Source organism: Solea senegalensis, linkage group LG7 (assembly GCF_019176455.1).
Source record: "Solea senegalensis isolate Sse05_10M linkage group LG7, IFAPA_SoseM_1, whole genome shotgun sequence".
Classification (NCBI taxonomy): Eukaryota; Metazoa; Chordata; class Actinopteri; order Pleuronectiformes; family Soleidae; genus Solea; species Solea senegalensis.
The window spans coordinates 27,171,297-27,195,928 of NC_058027.1; the positions used below are offsets into that span (position 1 = coordinate 27,171,297).

General features: G+C 41.4%; 1 protein-coding gene across 2 annotated transcripts in view; it reads right to left on the reverse strand.

Annotated features, from left to right (window-relative positions):
* The window catches only part of znf536 (zinc finger protein 536), a 248,216-nt gene that overhangs the window by 210,593 nt on the left and 12,991 nt on the right, over nucleotides 1-24,632 (reverse strand). For both annotated transcript variants that reach the window (XM_044030798.1, XM_044030797.1), the window contains exon 2: nucleotides 2,453-2,565. The gene's annotated coding sequence lies outside the window, so the exon portion shown is untranslated. The remainder of the gene's footprint in view (nucleotides 1-2,452; nucleotides 2,566-24,632) is intronic.

Below are 24,632 nucleotides of genomic sequence, written 5' to 3' on the forward strand. Positions count from 1 at the left end.
GAAGTGTATGTATATAATTATTGACGACACATGACTCTTTCTGTACACGCCATCTGTGTGTGTGTGTGTCTGTGTGTGTGTGTGTGTGTGCGCGTCTGTGTGCACGTGCTTCTGTGAAAAAACAGGACAAAAATCACGATGTGAGAAAACGTCAAAGGGAGCATGTGTTTGCTCTGCTTCCAATATGAGTGAAAATCTGTGGCACAAACCTCTGATGTGACACACACACACACACACCGTGACTCACACACACACACACACACAACGACGACATGTGTCCCAAAACGGCAACAAGTGCCGAAAAAAACGCAGCATCTTATACAACAACAACACTAATAAATATGATATTTATAATGAGGTAATTAGACAAACAGGAGACGTCATTTAAACCTGATTTTGGAAAGTCAGAAAGTCTGAATTCCAACAAAAAAGTTAGAATTCCTCAACCAAAGTCAGAATTCTAAGAGAAAAGCCAGACTTCTATTATCTGGAATCTGTGATTTAAGTCATAATTCTGTGAAAACTAAGTCAAAATTCGAAGAATAAAGTCAGATTTCTGAAAAAACTAGTAAGAATTCTAAGGGACAAGTCCGAATTCCAAAGTGGGAAATCTGAGATTACAGTCATAATTCTATTTCTGGATTAAAAACTGTGGATGTGTGGAAAACATTTGGGCTCCTGTGAAGTACGGGGGAAGAAATGGAGCTGGAGAGAAGCCAAACAAACCAAACTCAAATACTTGGACACGTTAGCGCCCCCTGGATGTGGAAGATTAATACACGACCAGATAAGAATCTTCCACAAAAATGAGGAAAAACATGAAGCTCAACACAAACTATTGGACTAAAACTAAAACTAAAATATTGGATCTTTAAATAAACTGTTTTGTTTTTTTTGCTTTAGAATGGTTTGAGAATGGTTTGGAACCTACAGACTCTGACCTGGACTCGGCCGTGACCTCAGTGTGTGAACATGAAGAGCAGCTGCCACACTCTGCAGCTGTACATGTTCCAGCCCTGCTGCTCTCAATCTTATTAGAAATGTTATAACATTATTATTTCCCCCCCCCCCCTCAGCTTTGAGAGGAAAAGAGGGTTTTCATTGATTAGCACTTTAAAAGCAATCAATTTTTACAAACCGGCCTGACCTCCACCGTCATCTCTCCATCTCTATCTCGGCGTGTATCGCTCTATATCTGTGTTTCCTCGGGAAGCAAACACTCTGGACGACGCTCATAAAAATAAGAATAATACTACAGAGAAGTGAAAGAGTGGGACAGTGATGAACGGAGAGGAGGGAACGATTCAGGAGCGTCTGACTTTCTGTCGTATGACAGCGGCGACGGCGATCGTCACACGCTCCAAAAAACCCAACGGAGCGGACACATCGCTCACGTCACATGATCTCGCGCTCACTCACGGAGTAGAACAGCCCGGCCGTCACCGTGAGAGACGGGGGCGGCCACGCTCCTCCGGCTCCACCAATAACGGCTCGCACCTGTTTACCATGTCACTTCTGTTTGCTAATCGTCTCCTTGAGCTACACGGAGAGGAACTGACGGCGCCGCGGCGCTTTGACAGCCAGAGTGTGTGTGCGTGTGTGTGCGTGTGTGTGTGTCCGTGTCAGGCCATTAGCGTCGTTCAAAAATAAAAGTGAGAAAACAGGAAGTAGAAGCGGCTCTACCGCGTCACATGACTGACACGTGTCTGAACTTGTCATTTGTTATTATTGTCTTCATTTATTTTGGACACTTCTCCTTTGATAATTAACTTCTTTTTTTTTTAGGAAGCCCAGATCTATTTCTGGACCTCAGTCTCACCATTTTCAATGGGAAACTGAAGTTGAAGTCACCCACACCAAATCCCATAGAGAAAATCAGCGATTTTAGCTCACATGGACACAGGAGCTGCTGCTCTACTGCTGCCTCTTTTTGGTAATTCTGTGGCACTTAGATTAACCCAAACAAAACAAAATAACACAGAACTCATAAAACAACACATTTAAACTTGGTGAAGGTTGCAGCAACTGGATCGACAACTCCTGCGTGCCGTGATGTAAAATCACTGATTTTCACTATGGGATTTGGTGTGGGGAGAGTGAGTGCTTTACAAAGTGGCACAAACGTCAGTTTCCTGTTCAAGTAAAATGTCTAAAAGTGACAAAAATGGCAAAACATGCTCGCTCTGCAGTTAAATTATAAATGTCATGCTGTTAATATGTTTCTAAGTATTAAAATGATCGAGAACGACCTACAGAATAATTAAAAATCCACCTTTTCAAGCCGCTGACCCAGCGACGGCTGCCTAACAAGTGCAGCCGTTTCCCCGGATAAACAAAAGACTTAAAAGCTGTGTGAGCAGCAGACAGAAGTGTGACAGACACATTTAATATCCTCCCCCCCACCCCCCTACCCCCCTTTGTTTCCACCGCGATCAATCAGCAGTGAACGTACCTGCGCGTCGACTGCCACGCGTCTCCAGCGAGCGTCGGGTGTCAGGAAGAGCGCTGCAGCCGTCGCCGCCAACAGCTCTGCGGAAAAACGTGGGGCGAGCGCGAAGCAGCAGCCTGTAAACAGCAGGAAATTCACAGTCAACTCATGACACGTTTCCAACAGATGAGAAATAAACCATTAAAATGAAGAAAAGGACTTCCAGTGATGTCATTTACACCTGTGTGTGACTTTATCATCTCACTGATATGTGAACTGTCATCGCCCGTGTATGTCAATCTATTCACTTTATTATTATTATTATTATTACTTTTTAATTTGACACTGTAAGAGCAGCAGCAGCAGCTGAAGACGAGGATCCGTCACGGTGAAAATATGTTAAAACAAACAAAAGCTTTTGTTCTCGTGAGAAGAAACTGGTGAGTGTTGTTTTTTCTGATCCTGCGACGAAGCTTCGCCGATAAACTGCGGGAAAATAATCAAGTAAACGAGCAAACGACCGCGACTCTCAGCTCTTTGTCAGCCACGATTTACTGCTGATTGACAGGGATTTTAGCTTTAATTTAAAGGCACAAATGTGTCAAATGTGTCAAAAGTTCTGACTTTTTCATCAGAATCAAAAACATGTGATTTTACTATGGAAACTTAATTTCACAATTCAGAAAACTAAGTCAGAATTCTGAGAGAAAATCTGAATTTTGAATAAAGTCATTAGTCTGAGATTTAAGTGAGAATTCTTAAATCCCAAATCTGAGATTAAAGTCAGAATTTTAAAATTGGAAATCTGAGATTAAGTGAAAAGTTTGAATTCTCGGAAATCTAGCATTAAAGTCAGAATTCTGAGAAAACAAAGTCAGAATTCTAAAAGAAAATCGGAATTATGTCAGAATTCAACATTCGGAAATCTGAAAAGTCAGAATTCCAAAGTCCAAAGCACGAGATTAAAGACAAAACTTGAAGAGAAAGTTAGAATTTAAAAGTTGGAAATCTGAGAATTTTAAGAAAAGTCATCAATCACATGAAAATACTGTGCTCCTGCAGTACCTGCAGAGATTATGTAAACTGTGGTCAGTTTCAGTTCAGTTGATGGATTAAAAACAATTCAGCTCTTCAAAAAGAACAAATAAATAAAAATGTTACTTGCACAGATTTGACGAGTTCTTGGATGAACTCACGTTAAAGTTTATTCTGCCCTTTTTTTTTTTTTTATAAAGCCGACAGCTGATTTTCAAATAACCTGCAAAAAAGTTTTGCAGAAGTAAATGTGATTTACATGTTTTATCTTTGTTAATTTAAATCCGTGACATGTTAAGTTTGTGTGTGTGTGTGTGTGTTTACGTCTGATCTGAAGAATTAAAATCACCTGTCACTCAACTCACAGCACGAGCTGCACAACACTGGCTTTTCTTCTCTGGAAGTTGTTGTGTTGTTTTGTTGCACACATAATGACCGACGTAAATGTAAAAGAAGAAGAAGAAATTCTCCTGGTTATTGTGGAAGTGGAGACGCAGCCACGCGTGGAGAAGCAGACTCACAGTCCTGAGATACGACGACGAAGACGCCGAGGAGGAGGGGAGGAGGAGGAGGACACAGATGTGGAGGGTCTGCAGGAGGCCACCCAGATCTACCCACCACTACTGTTTTAATGGCTGTCGAGAGGAGGAAAGGGAACACACACACACACACACACACACACACACACACACACACACACACACACACACACACACACACACACACACACACACACACACACACACACACACACACACACACACACACAGCCATGATGTTGCCTTAAGTCACAATCTAAATTGGCTCCCAGGGGCAAAGCAACTACCTTGTTCACCAAAGGCATCGTGTATGTTTTTGAGTGCTTAGCATATGCTGCTGTAACCTGAGATCTCTCTCTCTCACTCACTCACTCTCACTCTCTCACGCACACACACACACACACACACACACACGTGCCGTGCTGCTAGAACTCGTCGTTTTTCCCCCCGTTACGTTTTTCTCATCAGGTCCTTAATTAAATTCAAAATAGTTCACGTCTACCTATTAAACCATGTTGCACCAACAACCGCCCACCACAGAAACCTCAGCAGACACACACACACACACACAGGTTGTGTTCTTTATTTATTTATCTGTTTGTTTGTCTTCATTTACAAAAGGAAAGAAGTGTTAGGAAACGAGGAAACTCCTCCGCTCAGATCACAAACAAATGTCACTTCTTTATTCTTCATATACCGACTTATTTGCAGCGACGGTAAAATAATCAGATTTAAAAAAAAAAAAAAAACACTCTGGTGTTTATTTAATAGACAAATTTTACCTGTAACTGTATCGAAGATAAACATTAAAGGTGTAACATGTCACACCTGCTCCTCATCATCATCATCATGTAATTGTTTTTTTCGTGACACATAACGACACCAACTCCCAATCAAAGACATTATTACGACCCTATAATTGTGTTAAATGTGACAGCTTCAGTGTTAAAGTCACACGGGAAAAAAAAAAGAAAAAAAAAAGAGTTCAACTCGACGCCAAATCTGATTAAATCCAATACTGTTTATCTTATGGCGATGAAGTGTTTAATTTAAACGACGCAGAGAGTTTAGACTTCTTATACACCTTTCATTAGTGTTTAAATAGACACATTTAAAATAAAATCTAGATTTATGATAAAAGAGATCAATTGAACACCAATTCTGATTAAATCCAACACTGTTTATGTTATAGCGACACTACAACAGTCAATTTAGTCCTAATTCTGTAAAGAACCCAAATACACTATCAATTATTATAATACTGAGCACTTTAAGAGTTAAAAGAACATTGAAAGTGTTGAATTTAACACCAACTTCAATTGAATTTAACCGTTTTAAACTTAAAATAACACAAAAAGAGTTCAATTTAATACAAATTCTGATCAGGAACAAATATACTCTGGAATTGTGTGTTATTTTAACACCACTTCCACTGAATAATGTTAAAAATGGCCTTCTTTAATGTTTGAACGGACACAAAATTGTCAAATACAAGATGGAATTGTGTTAAATGTAACTGTTCCGGTATTAAAGTCTTAAGTCTTATCTTAAAACTGAAAATGTTGCATTTACCACCAGATTCAAATCAAATCCAAGTCTGTGTTATTAAAGTCAAACTAAAAGAGTTAAACTTTGCGTAACGTTGTGTTATTTTAACACTACAACACTTTATTGAACACTAGTTCTGACTAGGACCAAGAACACATTATAGAAAAGTGTCAAATTTAGCCGTTTAGCAGTTTGAAAGTTACACAAAACAAGCAAAATTTAAGACCAATTCTGATTAAATCTAACTATTTCAAGTTAAATTTAAGACAAATTTGACTTTAAGTGTTAATTCAGCACTGACAGAGATGGATTTAACCCCAAATCAGATCAGTTTGGTCCTAATAACAGTTGTTAAACTCACCTTTATTGTGTAGCTTGAACATTATGATATGTATTTCTTCAAGTGTCACTTTTAACGCTACAAACATGAACACACCTAAAACCATCCATCACCGTGAAGGATTCCCAAAAAACACCTGAATAAATAAAACATGATTTTCCTAAATTATGTATTATTTATTGTTTTATTCATGATCAATGGGAAAAAAAAACAAACCTACAGCACAGCAGAGGATTGTGGATAGAGAGAGAGACGACTTAGACGGAGTGAAACACGGCGAGTGAGCGCTCCTGACACTTGATTAAATCTGCAACATCCATGATTCGATATGGAAGAAGCCTGCGTGCTGCAGAGTAAGAGCTAACGTTTGAAGACAGTCTAACCTTTCCTGTGTTTACCTTATTAAAGTGTGTGTGTATTTTAACTACAAGTGCAATACACAAAGGGGTGTGTATGTGTGTGTGTGTGTGTGGGAGTTTACAATGTGTATAAAAGCGAGCAGTGTTTAAGCGGGCGAACGGTAAAGTAATAGGCAAGAGCAGTGAAGTGTTGATTCTACATAAAATGCCGGGTAAAAATTGCACCCTGATGCACACACACACACACACACACACACACACACACACCCACTCCCCCCACACACACCCCGACTCAATATACTCCCACAACACGGCCGGCTGCCTGGCAGCCGAAGTTAACATTTTCAGAGAGAATATTCCATGCCTCCAATAGTCCAATGTAATTCATTTTCCATCTCTGTTCATTAATCATTGTTAAAATTAGTGATCCATTTCTTCCACTCTGCCATCTGCACTCAGCTTCCTAACAAACATGACACCTCGGCGCATAATAAAAGCTGACAGCTACGAGGAGGCCCTTTCCAAATAGCTTTCTGCACATGTGCACCTCCGACGCGCTTGATGCCGTTGTCAGACCAAAAAAAAAAAAAAAAGTAGGTTATTTAGACCAGTGGCTGCAGACACACACACATACACGTGTGTGTGTGTGTGTGTGTGTGTGTGTGTGTGTGTGTGTCTGTGTGCGTAGCAGCAGCAAACACATACACAAAACAACAGATGTGCCTAATCTTGAAAGGAATGTGCTAAAATCCTGATAAGGGCTAAAGTGGGGGGAAATGAGAAAAAAGGGGGAAAGTTATAAAATATGAGAGAGTGAAAGAGAGTGAAAGAGCCTTAAAACTTTTAAATATCCTGTTTACCGCACACGGGGCTTTTGCTTTAATTTGAGCTGGAACAGAGATGTTATGTTGAATATCAGCTCGGCTACGCCCTGATCTTAAAGGGACACGTCAGGTTTTTTATATGACTGAGAGACACGGGGGGCGTCTCACTCTCAGTGGAAACATGGCTGCCATTGGGGACACAGTGGGGAGAAAGGTGTGGAAAGTGACGTCTGCGAACCGTTTTCGCCACTTGCATCAAATCCCATTGAGAAAATCGTCAATTTTGACGTCACAGCACAAACAGGAGTTGATAATCCGCTGCCACTTCCTTTATTACATTCAAATGTGTTATTCTCTAAATTTGGGGTTGAAAAATGACTTCAGATTAACCCCAGTGACACATACTTGTCGCGTGAAACAGCAGTAGACTGGCAGCTCGCTGAAAACGCTGATTTTCTCTATGAGGTTTGGTGCAGGAGAGTGAGCGGGTCATAAACTTTAGATTCTGGTCCAAATAAAAGGCTGAGATACAGCAGTGAGGACATTCCTCAGTAATTCATACAAACACTCGATATCAGCGAGCTTCGCAGTCCTTCAAACATCTGAATGCCATCTCTAACCCTTTCTCTCCTCTCACACACACACACACACACACACACACACACGCACACACACGCACACACACACACACACACACACACACACACACACACACACACACACGAACACACACTTAAACCTCAACAATCCTGTGCTGCTCGCTCTCATCCTCTCATTCTCTCCTGTAGTCACACACACTCGGATCCCTCCCTGGCGAGGTGTGAGTATGAGTGTGTGTGCGTGTGTGTGTGCGTGTGTGTGCGTGTGTGTGTGTGTGTCTGCCCGAGGCACAGCACATTAATCTATATAATGCCCTCAAAGAGAAGGCTTTTTCACACCGCTAACTGCCAAGGACTACGAGGGGCAGCGGCTGAGCCATGATTCAGCTGTTAGCCCAACTGGCGTCCCTGCACACACACACACACACACCACCACGCCTCTAAAGACACACACACACACACACAATATGTTAGCGAGACTGCGCACACACTCACTGGCAGGATAAACGACACACACACCTTTTTTGTCAGCTCTGCGCACACACACACACACACAGAGAAAAAAATATCCATTTAAAAAACGTGACATTGACATGAAAACATGGCTGTTATTGATTTAAAAGTGGGGAAATTAAGGTTAGCATTTCTACTGAAATCAATAAGCTCAGCTGCTTTCATTGAAAATGTTGAACGTTCTGATCAATTTGCTTTAATTTAAATTCAGGAATCATCGTTTAGAGTCAAAGAAAAACAAAGAACTGAGGTTGATGACGGTCAGTGTGTGACCTTTGGCTTTGACCTAGAACATTTTAACCTGTGATAAACTTGTTCTTTCTTTCCTATAATTTGATTTTGGCACCTGCCACTCCTGGGCTGCAGAATCCAGATCTATTTGCAAGGCTATTATTAGTAGTAGTATTAGCATTGTTGTCATTATTAAAATGCTACAATTAAAACCGGTTTCAGTACATATATATCGTAACGATTCATGCTAGCGTTCACATAAAAGAAATCATAATACTATAGAAATATCATGTCCGATTCACAACTATTAACAAACTTAAAGCAGAACTGTGTAGGATTTTGTCACTGAGAAAGTTAAATGCGTTGTCGTGGGGAGATTGGGGGTCTGCCTCCGCTGCCCCCTACTGTCTGTTAGCGGAAAAGCAGCCTTGAAAGATCAGGGCCGGCAACCCAGAGTCGTTCAGCGAATCGAAGAAGAGGAAATTACCACCAGGGGCCACATATGAGTAAACATCGGACCCGATTTTTACGAATGGCGAGAACAAAAAAACGCAGAAGCATTAAAAACGGATGTTGACGGGCATGGACATGGTTCCACGGCTTACAACAGTGAGGATAAAGAGGTGAATGTTGGCTGGGTGAATATTTACGGGGGTGTTGTAAAAATATGTACTCCCAAACTGTAGGGGGAGCTCCATCAAAACAGTTCTGCTCTAATAATAACCTGCTCCTGGTCTCTCTTTCCTTTCCTCTCCCCGCTTTTTGTCATCCATGTTTTTCCTTTCACCACAACCGGCCTAGGCAGATGTTGCACATTTGAGTCTGGTTCTTTCAGAGATTCCAAAGTGTACAAATCTGATTAGATTTTTTATTATCAGAAACCAGCTCCGGCAGACACACGACACGTGACAGCACAACTTTACCGACGTTACCTTGCAGGACTTCACATTCCTCATATTTCACTCTGTAACCTCTGGTGGCTGCTGCTGCTGCTGCTGCTGCTGTTGCTACCGTGCAAAGTTTAATATTCATTTGTTGCAGAGAAGGCCATGCAGGGAAACAGATGAGAACGAGGCGACGCGGCGGCAGTGATTGGAGGAGCGGTGCTCAGAGACAGACGGCGACGACACAAGAGCAGCTAAATCATCTTGACATTCAGCGAGAAGTAGCCGCACAGAGGAAAAAAAAGCTAGTGCTGATCTTAGCTCCCCCGTCCACTCATTTGCTTCTACTTAACCCCTAAACACAAACTCACTCACACACACACACACACACGCACACAAAAAGTATGCAAGGAAAACAGAGGCTGACAAACACACACACTCTCACAGTGACACATTTAATTCCAGGTTCTCAGAATATCTGAATTACAGCTGGCTGATGACAGCGACAGAGACTGATTAGCATCATTTAAAAGAAGCCTCTTCCTCTTCTGACCACCTCACTGACCCCTCTCTCTATCTCTCTCTCTCTCTCTATCACTCTCTGCCTCTTTTTGAGTCAAACCAAGCCCACAAAATGGGCGGCATCAAGCAAAATAAGCAACCGCTAAGGGCCAGACGGACACTAGGGCCCGTCCATTTTTGCAGTTTATCATCGTGGACCGATTATTAGCAACCCATGGATGAACGAAAGGGAATTGGGCTTGTAATCAGAGGGTAAGGCTGATTCGAATCCCCACCCGTCAAGGGCTGGGGTTACCCATGAGCAAAGGTACCCAACCCCTATTGTTCTTGGACACTCTTAATTGGGGGGTCAGTCCAAAAATGGAAGGGTTGGATCCTGCAGAAGTGGGGGAATTTACGAGGGTCTTTGAATGCATCTTATTAGCTGCTCCTCATAGCTCAACATAGTGAGCACTGCATTGTTTTCATGCGCGCTCATGTGTCGGAGTTGAGAATATTCAAACAGGGCTGCAAAGACAGAAGCTGACGATTATTTCCATGAAATGTCAGAAAATGTTGAAAAACAACGATGTTGTCAAATGTCTAGAAACCAAAATTATTCTGATTCTAACGACTTCTTTGTTATACGTAGCAAGTGTCACAAAGTGTGACACGCCGGTGAATCTCGTCCATGATTTGAAGGTTGCTCGTTCCCGCGGACGTCCTGAGGCTCTACCGCAACTACAAGAATATGGGCGCAATTAAAGCTCCATTTCTCTGCTCTCCCGTATCCATCCATCCATCCATCCATATTCTACTGTTTTATCCTCCTCATGAGGGTCGTGAAAGGCGGAGTCACACCCTGGACAGATTGCCAGTCCATAGTTTTTGAGTTTTCTAGATATCACAAAGTCTAGGATTTACGGTAATGAGACGTACGCAAATCACAGAAGGGTTAAGATGCTAAAAACATTGCATCACCGCAGCACTTCATCCGAATATGTGATAAATGATCCTGTCGATTATTCAAAATGAATTGTTTTGCTTGAATCCCAAGGCGTTAAAGGCTCATTTTGGATGATATCTCTTTCATTTCTTGTCCAAACTTGGCCAAAGTTGTCACAGTTGCACACGATGATGACGTCATTGAGTCACATGATAAGTTTGATGTCGAGCAAACTATTGGAGTAAACAGGGGGTCCCCAAAATTCTCTCTTTTGTGTGTGTGTGTGTGTGTGCTTTGGGCTCCCAGATGTCCAGGGACCGGCCCTGGGTGTGGCCCCCACCAGCACTTGATGTCAACATGGAGTCGACTCATTAGCATCCAACACGGGAACAGGAGAGCGACTCAAGCTCCTGAGCCTCTGGGGCTTCTTTTTTCCCCGTCAAGTATTCATAAACAACCGATTGTTAGCTTTAGATTCTGTCTTCACAATAACTAATGCATATATACATCAGACGCCATATGAAGCAGTTTTTCCTGCCCGTGTAAAGTAAATAAGACAGAGCCTGTTTTATTTGTGCATATTTTCTCCCTCTCTCTCCCCTCGGCTCCTCCCCCCCCCTCTTCTAAATTATATAAGCCTTGCACATGGCTTAAAATTTTGTAAAGCTTTTCTCAAAATCCTACTTATGGTTGCCATTCTGTGCCAAAAAGTTCATCTGGCCTGTAAATTTAAGCATGGATTACAAATATTCAAATCATGAGCTTACTGTTCAAATAAACATTTCCAACAGGGAGGGGAAAAGTTGCAAGGCATACACTTTCAGCATAATTCCTCCTCTGGCACCTCCCCCTCCCTCCCTCCCTCCCCTCGCTCCTGTTAAAACAACCACACACAAGAAGAAGAAGAAGAATAAAGGAGGGGAAAGAGAAAGAGAGAGGGGGTAAAAAGAGAAAAGCAAAAACAAAAGGCAGAGTTAAAAGTTTGGCCTCTTCATTTACCGTGTGGCTGCATAAACACTGTTGATGAAATATGTAATTAATGTAATTGTAACCACCTATGCAATTACAGTGCGCTGGGTGGGCTCCACTGTGGCCTCAGTGCACAGGACAATGGAGCACCTTATTACGGGAGGAGGGTGAAAGAGGGGGGGGCAGGGTTGGTGTTTAAGCCGGTCAGCTGCTCACCACATGGTAGAAATAATAAGGACTAAAGTCACAATCATTTCAGCTTTAGTTTAGCTTTGCTGATCGCTGCACTTTATACTGGACAACACAAACACACACACAGGGTCCGGTTGTGGTTCTGGTTGTGGTTCTGGACGGCTTCGATGACGAGGACGAAGGGAAAGACTCAGGTTTATTCAGGTTGAAACAACTTCACTGTGGAACAAATTTAAAAAAAAGTCCATCACTGTGTTTTTATGAAACGAAACAAAAATGATAAGAATTTTTACATGAGAACTTTTTTTTTTTAAAGCCTGGTCAAACATCCTGCATGTTCACAGAGGTCAGCTGAGGTCACACACACACACACACACAGAATGTCATCACTGGCTGGGTTCTTCTCGGCTAAATGATACCAGTACCAAGTATCAAATCAGCTTATCGACACCAGGGATGCAACGGTTAATCAATTAATCAATTATTAATGTATTTGTAAAATAATAAATCCCTCTTTTGATAATTAAAACAAGTTTTAAGATGTTTAAGCTTCCTAAAAGTAAATATTTCCAGAGTTTGGGAAAGATTGATCATCATTTTACTGACTTGACATCACCATCACCTCCTTCCCTGCTGCTGAAGCACTCGTCACATCCACAGTAGACTCTCAAAACAGCTTCCAAAGTCCTCACTAAACGACAACACCTCCAGAACACCTCATGTTCTCATCATGACCACATCACACACACCCATCATTACCCCCATCCTCCAAAACTTCTACTGGATTCCAGTCCAAGAACACATCCAGGTTAAAATCCTTCTCCTGACCCCACAGAACCCTCCTCATCTGGTGCTAAACATCTCTCAAAACCACAGAGAACCAGGCACCAGAACCTCTGGAACTCTCTTTCTGCTTAGGGCTGGCACTGAACTCTCATCAAATACCTTTTGTGAAACGGTTGTGTGTGAAGGTTCTCAGTCGTCATCAGTTCACTGAAGGCAACTGGGCTTCTCCAGTTCTCCTGAAGTGAAGAAGCCTCTTGGATTAAAGCTGAAACATCTTCAAGCCAAACTCAAGCAAGTCCAGCTGCCTACAGCGACTGTACGTTATTGAGTTTATGACTTTTAAAACACATGTAAAGCGTCTTTAAGCTCAAAATGTATTATTATTTATCCTAATCTCACCAAAGCTCTCCTGGTCTGATAGTACAAACAGTATAGCCGGGACATAAAGTGTGATGCCACCAGAGGAGCAGGCCGCCGCCCCCGCCGCTCACACTGACAGCCGCTGTTATCCCAGGGATTAAAATAGCCTCTTCCCCGCTGCCCGCCCGCCGTTAAAGTCTTCCACATTTGCAAAATTGCAAACAGATGCAACTCAAGTACCTGCAAATAATCTGCCAAGACCAATTTCAAAAGGGAGATTTCAGAATATGTGGGAGTCATTAGAGGGAGTATTATTTCAGCGATGAGCGCGAGAGGGTCCAGCCGTCGGATCAACCCGACCAGATGGGTTCTGCTGCCTTTTATTCGGGGGAAGAAAGACGTCGACGTGTTCTTCATCTCCCCCCCCCTCCTCCTCTCCAAAATGAAGATGTATAACGTGTGTGAAGCAATTAGGGCAAAAGAATATTGGAAGTTTCAGAAACAAGCAAAGAATGTCAAATTCTCCTTCAGAGTTTCTCCAAACACGTTGTTTCATCTTCTGCTCGGCGAGGATGGAGGAGGAGGAGGAGGAGGAGGGTGCGATGTAAACGAGGATACAGACACAAAGATCTGAGGCCCTTCATTGTTTTTGTTAAATATGAGGAAGAATTAAAAGGTAGGCGTCTTAAAAGAGGCCTGTGGTTTTATGGAAATGAAATATGTTTCAAGAAGATCTCTCTCTCTCTCAACGACTGCTGCTGCTGTTGATGTTGATGTTGTTGTTATTATTTTGCAAGATAGTTATCAGAAGTTTTCTCCAGTCGCCTTTAAAGCCACGCGACAACAAAGCGCTCGGCAATTAACGACGTTTTTTTTTAACACCGAGAAAACTGCAGGAAAAAAAAACATTAAACTCTAAAAACGACTCCATCCAGCTGCTGACGGAGAAAAAAACCCAGAAAACACTCCCTCACAATTTATCTTTAAAAATAAAAGATAATGACCTCATGAAAAATGGATCAAGAATCGTTTTCAAGTTGAACTGAAGCATTTTGAAGAGACGCGACACAATCTTTAAACTTAAACGTTAAATATAGGGGTCGATATTTGCCACTTTTTATAACTTAACGAAAATATGCAATTTTTCTTCTCAGGGACAAAAGTTGCAAAGAACAGTTATTTTCTTGTTTGTTCCATAAAACGTCAGAAAATGTTGATTCCGTGTTTCCTAAACCTAAAAAAACCCAACATATATTCTGACGCAGTTTTTTATGATTTCTTTGTCATATGGAGCGAAAAAAACATTATTTTATATCTAAATGTTGTTTGATGACCTTTTTAATGTATTTATCATTTAGTTTATATATCATTTTCATTGAAAATACGGTCATTAGAGAGAGAGAGAGAGAGAGAGACTGTTAGTGTTGTTCAATAAGTGGTTACTGAAGCTAACATTGTTAGCATTGTGTTTGTATTATTTGCTATCATTCAACGGTTATATTTTATCAGCTGCCCTGAATTCTAAAACTCAACATCTGTTCAGCGTTATTCCAGGTGTTTTACCTCCACGTGTGTTTGTGCAAAGCTTAAATATCTGTATTTTCAACATGGATTCATTAATCGATGACTTGTTTGGTCCAGAAAGTGTTGTTTCTCAAACCAAATGATTTCTTTGTTATATGGAGTGAAGTAAACAGCAAAATCTCACATATAAGGAACTAAAAAAAAAATCACAGAAACTTGTCTTAATTATTCAAATTAACCCTCAAACGTGATCAATCAATCATTAATCACAAACCTAATGTTTTCACACACACACATATTGTTAGTGAGTCACTGCCCGGCCCTGCTTCATTACCGAGACACACATACATTATTATTTTTTTTTGTTTTTCACGCTAAGCTGACGACATCTACAGTACCTGCCCTTTACAGGCTGCAATGTTTATATGAAATGGAATTTGATTAGGTGACTTGGTTATTATTGCTGGTGGGGAAGCAGAACAACAATCTGAGGCACTTAACAAAAGCACACACACACACACAAAAAAAGATCAAAATCACCAAACCCTTGAAACAATACACATTCAATCAGATTCTTCATAATTGTAACAGTAGGAAGCATTCGAGGCATTCCACCCACAACAAACAGGCTTTGTTCTGCTGTTATGAGAGGCAGCGAGGGGACACAATCAAGTGCGTGAGAAAGTAAGGGACGTAGGATTTCAAACCCCCACCCCACACCCCCTACACTCCCATTTTTTTTATATACAACAACCACCAGCAGCAGCAGCAGCTCGGCGGCGGCCACCACCACCATCGCCCCTCCCTTCTCTTCTCTTTCCAGGGTCAGCCATATTATTTGCTTCCTGTCACATTGTCGTCGCCGGCACACACACACACACACACACACACACACACACACACAAAAAAAGCAGAGAATTTGGTAATTGAGTGGTACAGAACATGTGCCCTCCCTGCTCGCAGATGACAGATGGATTATAAAAACTTCAAAGGCGAGCGTTTGCAGCACCAAGGGAGAGATGCTAGGTATTTGAACTATCATTCTTTACCCAGGAGACAATGACTGCCTGACACGGCGCATACATCAAGGAACAGTGCAACAGCACAGACATAATCCAACGCACAACCCCTCCCTTTCCCTTTTCTTTTTTTTTTTTCACTCCTCTTATTCTTCTTCTTATTCCTCCCTGTGCAATATATTTAACATCATGTTCTGAAGCAACTTTGTGCCAAGCTCAGGAACATAACAAGTGGGGGGTAATAAGACTGAGAAGAAGAGTGGAAGACAGGGGGGAGGCGCACACACACACACACACACACACACGGGGGATGCATTTTTATTGAACTCTTTTCTTCTGTTTAGTCTTTGTCTCCCGTAAACTGTCAAAAATAATTAAAATGATATATATTTAAAGTGATATTTAGGTTCACCTCATAAAATCCATGTCATCTCAAGTCTACGGCATCTTAAGAAGGAGTTTGTAAACCGCTCACTCTCCCACACCAAAGTCCATAGAGAAAATCAGTGATTTTAGCTCACAGGGACACGTTTCATGAATTTGTGTCACTCAGGTTAAACTGAGAGAAGGATTTCAAACGCAGAATTGTCAAAACAATGCATTTGAAGTTAGTGATGGAGGCAGCAGTGGATCAACAACTCAACAACTGTGTGCTGTGATTTTAAAATCACTGGCTTTCTCTATGGGCTTTGGTGTGGGAGAATGAGGGTTTAAAAATCACATTAACTTTGCAGTTTTCCTTTCTTTTTGGTCTCCATCTCATCAAAATATGTCAAAATAAGAATGAAATATGAAGTTAGTGATGGAGGCAGCAGTGGATCAACAACGCCCATGTGTTGTGATGGAAACAATGGAAAAGAAACGCTGTTTTTCTCTATGGAGTTTGGTGCAGGAGAGTGAGTGGTCTTAAAAGCGACTAAAACTTTGGTTTTGAGTTGAAATAAACGTGTCTAACAGTGAGATAAAACAGTGAACATACTCTTAAGACTTAAGTTGACAAAGATTTTATATTATTCTTGGTGTTCAGTTAAAACTATACCAGTCAGGAATCCAGTGAGTCTGGAGGAAAAAATAAGCTCTACTGTAAAGTGAAGTGGAGAATGGTGAGCGGCGACGCCTGTAATCATCTTATAAGCATGATTTATGGAAAGGGCCATCTGCTCCGGCTGACTTAAGCACAGAGGCAACATTTAATAATATAAGGACACGAGGAGAAGCAGAGAGGAGAGTTTGTGCAGGAGGACAGGAACTACAGCAGGAGACGTTGTCCCCTCCTTCCTGTCCTCTCTCCTCCTCCTCCTCCTCCTCGGCAGACAGACATTAGTTCAGATGGCAGCTAATCACTGCTGACCTCCCCTGCCACAGCGTTTAACCCTGGCCCCTCCCCCTGACCCTGAAGGAATTAGCGACCACACTGTAACACACACACACACACGAGTGAGGGAACAAGCTTCCAGACAGAGGGAAAATTCATTCACACCAGCACTTTCATCATCACTCTGTGTGCCTCCTGGAGAAAAGCCAATAAAATTAATTATAGTATTTTTTTATATATATATATATACACCTATACAACTCATGAATAAACAGGATCCTGTAACGTGTCCAAAAAACTGCTCGCAACACAACAAATAAAGATGTTTCATCACAAGAATCATTGAAACTAATGTGAAATTAAACCTTTTAATTCAAAATTATGATATAGTTGATTTGAAAAAGGCCTTTGTTGGGACAGAGTCTCATCTTTTCTTGACGTTTGTGCTTATTTAAGTAGCTTTTTAAGCATTCTTATAAAAGAAAGTGCATTACAATTTCAACAAAATGCATATATTGTTATAAAATAATATAGTTAAACTTTATTTATTCAATCAATTGATCTTTTCAGAGTCATGGTTACAGTAGTTACGATGATTAAAATGATTAAATTCACGACAGACACAACAACCACCGGACTTTTAACCGCGATCAATTCTTCACCTAACGACTATTAAACATTTGAAATCATTATTTTATCACATCAACTCGGGTAAATTCTCTAACTGCGACTTTTGTTTACAAATATTGCAATTGCGATAGATTTGATGTAGATTTGAATCAAATCACAATTAACTGCTCTAGATTCCGTGGTTTCAAGTACATTCTTTTATTTACAGTGTTGTAATGTAACAAAAGTACAAATACTGCACTGAAGTACAAAATTCACTTTATTATTTATATCTCCAGCAACTTTTACTTTTACTCCACTACATTTGCTCTAACTACCTTTGTTACTACCAAATAAAATCAGAAGAAGAAAAGTTGGTATTATGGTCTGTATTTAGAGCTTTTCTACTCTTGATTCATTCACACGCTGCAACATGGGGTTAAGTGTCTTTGCTTAAGGACACATATTAGACTAACCGAGACAGGAATTGAACCCACAACCTTACAGTTGAAAGACAACTCGCCACTACCACTGAACCACCGTGGCTCAACCCTATCTCCTCACTTTTTTAATACTTTAACTTCAAGTGCATTTTTTATTAGAACATGACTTTTGATACTTTGAAGTTTATGACATTTACTTTACTTAAGAATTTTACTAAAGTAATATTTAAAAAAAAGTGACTTTAACTTCTACCAAAGTCATTTTCTGGTGTCATACTTGTACTTTTACTCAAGAATCATTGATTGAGCTTGTTCATTAGCACTTAAGAAGAACAGTCAACAGTATTTCAAACTGTGATTATTTTTTAATTCAAATTCTAATTCAGACCTGTTGCTTGGCCTCTGCTCAGATTCAAACCTCTGTACGAGTAACGAGGCGATGCTAAGCTCAGCAGCTACGAGCGCTGTCACAACACGCTTCACACATGAAGACGTCTCAAAGCGACGCCAGCGGCTGACGTTCATGCCCGAGCTGCTGCCCTTTGACCTCGCCGTGACCTGGAAACGGCTCAGAGCGAGAGAAAACTTAGAGAGTGACGGCGTCTGGTGGGGGGAGATGGGGGGAGGGGAGGAGGAAGGGTGAGGCGGGTGGTATCATAATGAGGCCATATGGCATATACTATTGTCTCTCTCTCTCACACACACACACACACACACACACACACACAGTTCCCGTGGTCACCTCCTCAGTGTCCATCAGGATTTCGGTCTAATCTTGGTCGGATCATCTCCAATCGCGCCTGTTTATGTAATGGATCTAACACACACACACACACACACACACACACACACACACACACACACATGCAGAACTCTACATTGGCTTCCATTGATTTAAACAACCACAATATAATCTTAACCATAACCAGAGATCTAACCCTAACCCAGGTTGGGGTCAAATTCATTATAGTTCAGGAGCCATATAAGAACCTGACATTTCTTGCAATTTTTAACAATATTATGCCTGAATTTACCATTTAGACAAATTACATTACAACATACAGATTCATTTTTAAAAGAAATCATGACGCGGGCCAGATTGGACACTCTGGTGGACCAGTTCTGGCCTGCGAGCCATACGTTTGACACCTCTGCACAAATCTTAACCCCGTTACCAATCCCGTCATCGGCAAGGACTTGAAACTTTGCGTACGTCTCATTACCGTAACTCCTAGACTGTTTGTGATATCGAGAAAATTCAAAAGCGATGGACGGGCGATTTGTACAGGGTGCGACTTCACAGCACCCCCGCGTGTGACCCTCATGTGGAGGATAAAGTGGTAGAAAGACGGATTGGATGGATGGATGGATGGATACCGGAAAGCAGATAGAAATAGAGCTTCAATTGCGCCCTTACACTTGTCATTACGGTAGAACCTCAGGACTTCCCACAGGAGTGAGCGTCCAATCACAGACGAGAAAGAAGTGCCTTTTTGGACAATTCTACAGCCATAAAATCTAAATACATCCATCATGATGGTCATAAGAGGGTTAAACATCACCACAATTCAAATCTTGTTTCCTAAACTTAACCTGTTCCTCAGATAAATGAGGTTTGGCCTCATTAGGACCTGGTTTTGGTCTCCATGAGGACTACTGGTCCTGACAAGGTTAGTGTTTATGACAGAAAAGAGATAACAAATAGAAAAACATGCACGCACACACACACACACACACACACACACACACTCCTGGCCCCTCCCCCCTCCCCCATCACCTCTCTCACTTCACTGCTCCTCCATTCTTGCAGAAGAGAAAGAAAGAAATAGCTCAATTCTAATTCTTTCTTGAACGATTATGAATCGATGCAGAAAAAAAAAAATCAAAGCTCGGAATATAAAAGAAAATCTCCTTCTGTAACAATTTTCCTCGAGATGATGTCATGGAGAAGTCTGAGAGTTAAACACACCTGAGTTACAGCTTCATTAAAACACGGCTCTGACTCTATTTCTCATTTTTTTTACAGAGAAAAGTGGTTAGAATTTGCCTGAAAGTATATTCTATAGAATAATCTCAAACTTAAACACACGTTTATTGATGATTTCTGTCAAAACCAAAACGTTCACATAGTCACAGGTCGACCTGCCTCAGACAACTTTATTTCAATATTTCCTCCACAGGTAAGACAAAATACTGTGGTCACAGCAACTAACTCTGTTCTTCTCTGCAGATCCGTAAAGCAGAGCGCTAAATACTGTTTATACAGAAATGAATGAGTGATTTTCCATCATGTGATCACGGTAAACCTCAGCCAATACTTAAGCTGTTTACCGTGTTATTGTACAGATTAAAAAAGCAAAATAATCCAGTAAATTATATCCGGCTAATTGTTACAGCTGTCATTCTCAAATTATATCACGATATTCCATCGTGATTTCGCGATAATGAATTTCACAATAAAAGTGTTCAATGTTGAAATTGAATAATTATCCTGTCAAGTTCAGACTGAAAAATACATTAAACTGTAAATAAAAATGTATCCAGAATACCCAGAGTTGGACCACAGGTTTGAGACCTTTGCTTCTATCATTTAAAATGTCAACTACCTTTTTTAAACACACACACACACACACGTACAGAAATGCATGTTCATCTTTGTTGTTTTAAACCAAACTTAATTATTATTATTGCTATAATTACACGAGGTGTCAACCCCCTCCACTCACTTTTGGTTATGGTAGGACTCAAAATAAACTTGAGTTTTCTGGCCCGTCGTATAATTTTCTTGACAAACCTGTCATGGAAACTGTATAATCATTTGTCTTTCCATCCTTCCTTCCTCACTCCCCTCCTCATCCTCCTCCTCCTCCTCCTCCTCCACCTCCTCAGTGAAGCCTCGCAGCATGTGTAAGCAGAAGCACACGTGCTCTCCTCGCCCTCATTACCAGCTAACGACGCTGTTTGATTAAAAGCGTGTACGGAGAGGAAGAGAGGGGGAAGACGGAGAAATGAAACAACACGGACGGAGAGACACAGCGAAAGGGAGGAGGAAGAGATGGAGGTGGTGGTGGTGGTGGTGGTGGGGGGGGGGAGAAGAACAGGCCGAACCTCCATAATTAAGATCATTTCACAGATTACCCCCAGCAACAAAAGCGCGGCGAGCGGCCGCCCGCAGCCTCAGAAATTGGATGAAAAAGGGGCGTCGGAGAGGAGACTGACCTCCGCCTGGTTCGGCACAAACATGAGCCACGGCTGCATCACACACACACAAACACACACAAACACACACAAACACACCAGGTAGTGGTAGATACTGCAGAGTCTCACATACACACACAGAGCACATGAAGGGAAAACACCCGCTGCACTTGAACACATCACCTGAGGGCAAACATTACAGGTCACTTATCAGACAACACACACACACACATTCTTGTACAGCATGTTCTGAATCAGCTGTGTATTGTACAAAACAGGTTTAAATTTATTATTATCAAAATCGCAATGTGGCCTGCTGCGATTTTCGCAATCGCAGGAGACAGGATTTTTCTGGATAAGTCAAAATGTGTGTGTCACATTACCATTTTAGATGAAATATTGTCCTGACCTGTGCACATATTAGAATATTAGCATTATATTCTACAGGCTGGAGAAAACAAATATCACACTGTAGTCGTTTTAAATATGTTATTCAAATGAAGAAAGAGGATAATTACGGAATATTACGGAAAATTACCATCGCCTGCTATATCGCAAAACCACATCAGACCATCATAATCCCAATTTCAGAGTTATTCCCCATGTTTGGGATCAATAAAGTCATATCCAATCTAGTCTAATCTAATCTTAGCCTGACATTAACCATCACAACTCATTTTTAACCAAAACCGGATTTGGGATGGTGGGGATCAGTATTGGTCCATACCAGTCAAAATCACTGGATTGGATTTTGGACAGATAAAAAATTAAAAAAATGATACTGTATATCGCATGCTTCATTCTGCACAGACTGTAAAAAAATGGAAATAAAAAATCAGCAAAAGCATTTTAGCTGAGTCATGTTTGGGCTGTTTATTTCTTAATTTTTGGGGAGAACAATATTTGTTGACAGTCGGAGAATCATGTCTTTGAAATGACTCGGCACAAATGTGTCGTTAACAGCTTCGTGCGTTCGTAAATTGTCTAAAGACTGCGATATCGGTATCATCCCATCCCTACTTTTTAAACCCAACCTACATTCAAATCTTAACCAGTTCCTCAGAATTGAGGTTCTGCCTCATTAGGACCAGGTTTTGGTCTTCATGAGGACTCCTGGTCCTGACAGGGTCCTTGTTTATGACATAAAAACCCAAACCTTAACACTTACCACACAACACGTCTTCACCTTGTAACGTAATAATGTACTTTACAGGGATTTGGGATTTGTGTCCCCGTAAAGAAGACAAGTCCCCATTGTGCGAGTGTGTTGTCAGATTCAGGTCCCCACAACATGGCACAAACACACACACACACACACACACACAGCCACACAGACACAGAGAGAGAGAAGTGATTCCTCCTCTGGTGTACAGACCATCATTCCTCTGAGTTAACAGAGTCTGAATGGCTCTCAGCACTTCTACGTCCATGTTCATGTAGAAACACATCAATTCTACTCTGGTTAAACCTGCTGTCGTCTCCAGCCTTAACTTCCTATAGTAAAGAAGGTAGAAGTGTGTGAAAACTCCACATCTGTGTTTCAGTCTGGACAGTATTTCTGACAGAGTCTGAAGTACTGAACCATTCTGTGAACAAATCTTTTTTTTAAATCCACTGATTCTAATGATTGAGAAAAACAATTACTTTACAAGTCACTAGTTTGTGTTTGTGTCGCATAGAAAAAACCACATCACGGCAGTTTCACACAGCCATTGCTATGACGACTGCGCCACCTGCGCACTTTCACTATACTTCCACCTCCCTCACCATGCAGCTGGAGAACTGAGTGTAATCACAGGGATCTAACATCAGCAGCAGCAGCAGCGGTGGTGATGGTGGTGGTGATGGTGGTGATGGTGGAGCCTCACCGCCCTCGGGGCCCGATCGACAATCACAAAGACTGTGATGCCACGAGGGAACGAGTGAGGGGAAAACTCGAGGATTTGTGGAGGAAAACCCTCAACGACCACTAATCCAAAGCAGCTCTGCTCTGTGAAACCGTCCTGTTGCCGTTTAGGAGGATGTGAGCACAATGTCAAAGGACTTCCTGTGGCACACACTGTGAGTTCACGGTGCGGTCACTGGGGCAACGGGAGGAAGAAATAATAATAATAATAATAAAGTCAAGATTTGTACATTCATTTTAAATTTTCTCAAGAATCTGGTGATGCTACATATCACGATATGACCATTTATTTCATTTGACATGATTTTTTCCCATATATTGTATTAGTAGAAGAAAAGGTGACACTCTTTTCTTTTTCTATTGAGAGGAGAGACTATGCTGCCAACTAGTGGCGGAGGATGAAATACAACACAAAATCATCCACATGATAATGTGATTTATTGCGAAATATTTCGATTGTTTTTGAAAAATTGTCAACTCTATGAAAAACTCTCAGTAATCCGTGAAAAACTGCAAACAGGAAGTTACACACTTACAGATAAACGCGCGATTCTTCATCCTCTGCACGACGACACTGAGTCACCAGAAACGCACACAACACAAGAGACTGATGATTCTCTGTTGTTAAATCTTCCGGATCTTCTTTCTCCACTGGGTGCAACAGAGCAACAGAGGATTAGAAAGAGTGAATCTGTTCACAATGACCCCCCGACCAAACACTCCCCCTCCCACTTTTTGGGGACACGCAACTTTCAAGTGTGAACTCACTCCCACCCTTGGAGCCTATCAGTGTCATCAACCACAACATGGAGGAAAAATGTCTCAAATGTTCTCCCCTCCTCGCCTCCCCCTCCCCTCCCCCGCCTTCATCGTCCTTCTGTGCAGACATGACAGTCCTGTTTACCAGACGAGACGAGCTGAACGAGGGCCCGGGCCCCGGCACTTCCACTTAACTCCCTCCCCAATTACTGCGATTGGTGTGAGCGACACAACAGAGGAGATAAAACAAGAGTTCTGAAGGAAAGATGGGAAAACAACTGCACGACTCAAGATCAAGAATAATAATAATAATAATAATAACAAGAGGAGGAGGAGGATGGGCCATTTCAAAAATAATAATAAAACAAAAACATGATTTGGGAAAAGCACGGGTGGGAAGTCGCTTTAAAAAAAAAGAGACTTAAAAAGAGAAAAAAACAAGAGTAAAGGCACCGAGGGAATTCTCCCACACGTCAGATTCAACCCCGGTAATAACGCAGATAAATAATAGATGAATAGCATTTAGCTCCCACCCTTGAAAAACACTTTTTTAACCGCACTTCATGAAAAGTCTGACAGCAAACACGCACACACACACGTAATGTGTATTTTACCTGATTAAATAAAACACCAGGTGGTATCCGCTGATTGTTTGCAGTGTTTAGATGAAAAAAAAACAAAAAAAGCGAAAGAAAAGATAGTTTTGGCTGAACTTGCTCAAACACACGTCATCATTAGTGGTTTCATCGCAGAAAACAAGCGCTCGGTTTCACTTCAGAGACGTTTGAACGAGAGCGAAACGTCC